This window comes from Pinus tabuliformis, chromosome 9 (genome assembly GCF_031772625.1).
Source record: "Pinus tabuliformis cultivar Carrire ecotype Pingquan chromosome 9, CPIR1, whole genome shotgun sequence".
Lineage (NCBI taxonomy): Eukaryota > Viridiplantae > Streptophyta > Pinopsida > Pinales > Pinaceae > Pinus > Pinus tabuliformis.
The window spans coordinates 1,111,150,594-1,111,156,132 of record NC_142307.1 but is presented as its reverse complement, the minus strand read 5'-3'; positions in this window follow the sequence as shown (position 1 = coordinate 1,111,156,132).

Below are 5,539 nucleotides of genomic sequence, written 5' to 3'. Positions count from 1 at the left end.
CATCCACCTGAAAATAGACAAAGAAAGAGAAACATTAGACAGAAATTTGAAAACAAGTAAAAGTTCCAAACAAACATTATAAAGAGGGTTTTTTCTAAAGAAAAATCAAAATCATTCTCTATATAAAATTTTCAAAGGCATTTTTCAAAATTCATTAGTTCTTTTGCACCTAAGCTCTCCTTAGCAAAGAGGAGATTGAGTGAAGGAGGAAAAAATCAGAAAGGCGCATTTGTTGAGGGAACTGTGTGTTGGGAGAAGTCATTGCACGCCTGTAGGATCAAGGGAACGTTTTCCAATACGAGCCAGAATAAAATTCAATGGTGTTGCACGCTTGTAGGGTGAAGGGTGCACCTGTTGACGATGTTGCGTGTTTGGCTAGATAAGCCTAGCAAACCCTAGGAGCGCCAAAACAACACTTACTTTGTTTTCTCAAAGCCACAAAAGCTTTAACTACCTGCATACAACAAGTAAGTGGCTCGGTGTGTCTTTTTCTCCATCAATTAAGAAAATTGGCACCCTAAATTTTGAAACCCTAGGAAAGCTCCCTTGCAGGCTTCCAATCATACTAACTATATTTCAGTCCACCTCCTCACTGTTTCACTGATCTTGGCATATATATATTAGTTCATCAAGTTTTCACCTATAAAGCATGGTAGAATACAGTAGTTCAGAAGAAGCAGAAAGATATCCCAGGAGGCCAAGCAAGAAAGGAGGGAGAATTATTAGATTTGAACTCACTGATGCAACAGAACATATGGCATCACCACTTGCAGTATCATGTTTCAGGCACATGGGTTGTTTAGAGTTTTGCCAAAGGGTTGAGACGGTGAATTTTCATCAACAGTTAACCAAGCAGTTCATCCTCAATTTCCAAAAAAAATAGGTCACTTTAGCCGGGGTCACATTCCCTATATCTTCATCCATCATATCACAGGCCACTGGAATTCCAAATGTAGGAGAGAAATGGTTCAAGAAGAAAAATTGCATCACATTTTTTATGAGCCATATCTTAAAATAAGGTTCAAAACTGATAAGAAGATAATTTTCCTTTTCTCTTATCTTTTTAACAAGTATGTGCCATTGATGAAGATCATAATGAGGTATTTCACATGTGAGGGTAGGTTTTCTCAACTATCCTCATAGAACATCAAGCTTCTCACGCACTTTACCAGGGTAAGAATGCTCAATTTTCCATATTACCTTTTCAAGAGTATTGACAAGATGACATATATTACTCAGAAAAGGGACCCAGCTCATCAGATGCATAGTATTTTCCATCATTCTCTTATCAAAATGATAGTCGTCCATCACTTAGATCAACTAGGCATTACTTGGGAGGCCTTCATAGCTAATGAGATATTCAATGAACCGCGTACTCATCCAAGTCCCCACATTCCTCCATCATCCTCCACTCATCCATCTACTTCTTATCATCCACCACAACCTACTTATCACTCATCCTCAATAGGTCATTCTTCATGAGACACCTCCACACCATCTAGATCACCATTTCATGTAACCATTCATTCACCCACTAGAGATGATGACACTGATGAGGGACATGATCAACATGATGACAGTGAGGTACATGATGTATAGACTGAGCATGGTCAGAGTAGTATAACACAGAGGAACTATTTGTAGCCATTTTCTTTCACATATCATAGGGGAAAGAGGCAGGTGTTTACCCCACGAAAATTGGGAGGGGCTTTGCCTTCACCATCAGCATTACAAGTTAAAGGAAAGGAGAAAATGGTAGAGGAAGTAGAGGTCAAATAGCAGCATGAAGAGTGTAACATTGAAAAGGAGTTTCTCCTTATGAACTCTGGTGATGAGGAGGGAAACAAATATTCTCAAGCTGCCTTGAGAACAAAGGATGCCAAAATCAAGGAGCTTGAGGTTAACTTACAAAGAGCCCAATATGTTATCTCCTTTTATGAGCAAGAGAACAAGCAGCTAGAATTTAAGCGGGAGTTGATGTAAATCAAGTACATCAAGGAAAAAAGGGAAGATGAGAAAGCCAAATTGTAGCTTGATGAGGCTTATGGAGATTATGGAGAGTGAGATGATGAATATGGATAGAAAAAGGCGAAGAACTTGAAAGAAAAAAAGAGGCAGAATTGGAGGAGAAACTCACACTAAATGAGAAATTGGTCAAGTACATAGCTGAAAACAGAAAGTCTTGGCTTGAGAAAGTGAACACACAGTTGGAGACCCTCTTGGACAAAGAAAACAAAGATGTTGAGTTGCAAAGGAAGATAGCCACGTATTATGCAAGGAGAAACCAAGTGGCAAGGAGCAAGCTCAAAAGAACTCATGAGAAAATTGACAACTTGACCAAGCAAGAGGAGAAGAGGAGACTTGACATGCTTGTTGAGGCATTCCTACATGCCTATAATCTTTGATTAGTCATAAAAACACATTTTTGGGCATGATGGATCATTTTTGAGTTTGAAAGAAGTTGCTCTATTTTTTCAGTCCATTTTTTGTACAGCCATGGGCGCTACGCTCTTTTTTGGGGCATCCAATGAGGAAATAGTCAGCATTTTTAGATTCACAATGATGAGTACATGCACCCTATGCATTTGCTAAGGTTTTGGAGCAGAACTTGTTGCCCAAAAGGGCTATAAACCCTCAAAAAATGATCTTTCTACCCTCTTTTTGGCATGGCCATTGAGCAGTGTTGGGAGAATTGACTTTTGACAAGGCAAATGAACTCCAAATGCAAAAATTAAAGATGTTCTGGAAAGTAGATAGGCATAGATTTCCAACAAGCTATTGTGGGCCCAATTTGGAAATTGGGAAGGCCTCCATAAGCGTAGCTAAAGTTGAAGGGAGAACCTGGCATTAGCACTACGCTCCTAGCACTAGTGTTGCGTGTTTGACAGTTTGTCTAGATTTTCATTGTTTTGTTTCATTTTTCACTTTCACCTTGGAAAATCATGATTTTATCCTTGTAATTGATTAGTTGAATGTAATTATGATGCTTCTAGAGCTTAATAGGGTAGATTCATCAGTTAAAAAATGTTCATGAGGTGTAATGTATCAGTTTGTTTGGGTTAGGGATGAGTCACTTTGACCACCATATTTTCTTGTTAGCAGTTCAGATCTTGTTAGAAATACATCCTCTTCTCATGGATTCGACCCCCTAAGCTTAGGATGAGTTCTTTTGGTACTATATGATGCTTTTCCTCACTCATTTTTTGTGTTGGACTCAGTTGGATGCTTATTCTTTGAGTAGGCATCATTTAGTATCAGTTTTCAGAAGGATATTAATGAAAAGTTGCAACTATTTCTTTGGGATCCATGTGGTATGATGTTCAATTCAGTTTTATCTGTTATAATCATATGTTAAAATGTTTTTTGTACTTCATCAATCATTTCATATCTTTTATGTGAATGTATACAATTCTAAGAGGCAAAATCCATGTCGTTTATGCTCTATTTTGGGTAGACATTTCACAGTCTATGTTTTCTTATGTTTAGGAAGAATCCATGTTGCTTACATTCTCTTTCTAACTCCTCACCTATTTTGAATCACCTCAACCATCAAACCCTAGAGTGTCGAGCCTTGTGCCTACCTTGTCCCATTGAACACCGTGCAATTTTGACCTAATTTCCTTGCCATAACTGTTTCTCTCCTCCTGATCCAGAAAAACCCTTCAAAATCAAATCAAACCTTTTGCTCCTATACCTAGCCTAATATCAGTTTCTTGATCCAGTCAATTTGGCTGAGATCCTTACAGAGAGAGCCCTCTCTTGTCCTAGTAGGGCTAGCTACTTGGCTAAGCATGGTTTGTGGTTACCCTGGCATTGCCTTCCTTCAGCCTGAGGTTCAATCCAAGTGATAACAGAGTATGTGAGAGATTTCCATTGATCATTATAGTAAAAAAAAGGATTTTGAAACAAAGTATAGGATCCTTTAAACCCATTTTTTAGAAAATCCATAGGATAGAAGTAGGTGAAACATATATTTCTAGCGCAATTGAAAAAAACACTTAGCAAGGTCTACTTTTATGAGCATGTAAGGGTTCTTTGTTATATTCAAAGAGGGAATTAAGTCAAGGTCAAGGAGAATCCCATCAAGAATTTTTTTCCTCAACATATTCCAATTGTTCTAGGGAGATGATTTTAGAAAGAGTAGGTTTAAGTCTATTAGCTATTAATTTTGAGACAATTTTGTATATTACAATACAAATTGTTATGGGCTGGTGTAAAAAAACCATCCCAATCATGCAAGGATGGAGGGGAATGACACCAAGACAATGGAGGAGCTAGGGTTTCAATTTGTTACACTGATCATTCATGGTGGTAAGATATATTCTATCACAATCAATTACCTTATGCATATAGGTCCCCTTGTCGTATTCCCACTACTCACAATTTTTGGGATGGCATCCCCTGGGTCAGGTTTGGGGCAAAGCCCAAGTTTTGATCTAAAAAGATGTGAAGTCTCTGCAAATTGTGGGCATGGAGCATGCAGCTAGTTAAGAGTGAAAAAAGGGTTTTTACCCTCATTCATGTAAACTTGAGTCAGTTTTTGAAGATCTATCCATGGGCTGTTGACCATGGGATTGTATAAATAGGTGTGTATTAGAGAGTCTAAGACAAGAAGATAGAGATAGAATTCTTTTGTGTATGGGTACGACGACAGGAGTCTAGAGAGTTAGCACATGAAAGTAAGAGGAAAGGCTCTACATCTGAGTGTGCAAAGGCCTAGAGTAGTGTCCGTAGCTGAGTGCGCAGACCCCTGCAGCTGAGTGTGCAGGGAAGTATTGAGTCTATAAATATATACTGAAGATCAATAAACAAGAGTTGTTGGAGAGGTAAATCCCCTCTACGGATAGAGGCGATCCCTACTAGCCCAGCAAGGGTCTAGCAACAATCAGTCAATGCTACTACGCATGTTCCTGATTGCAATTAAACAAGAGGTAAAGAGCACGTACTTGGATTCCAGCGCTGTTGTTTGATGAAGAGATGCCACCTTCACTCCTTCGCTTTGGCTGGTCACGATCCTCCGCGATCTCCGCGAATAGACACCTGCACACACGAAGAGGAAACAAACACAAGCGTGAAATCTAATAAAAGCAACCATACATCAGTCAGAAAAGATGTAATTCACATTAACCATTGCATAGACAAATGAGAATGGAACAATAATAGCAGTCATCTATTATTAATCAAGCAGAGAAGAGTACAACCAAATGTTCTGACGTCGGTAACCTTCTCAGGAGGGGCCAGTTAGCAAGTGTCTCAAGCATTCACCTTTGGAAATGATTCTCCCAAGACAAGAAACTCTCTCTCTCACACAAGCAACAAAACAAAACCTTCCCTAAGCTATCATGAACTTCCACACTTAGCACACCAAATACCTATAGTAGCAGCAATCTGAGCACTATAAGCTCTACACAATCCAAGCTATTCCAAACTAGCTGCTCATGGTAATGGTGGAAGTTTATATAGGAGAAGGAGTCTCCTAAAAGGGTGGAAGGATGAGCTTATCCCCAAGAAAGGTGGCCCATATGACGAACAGACATGC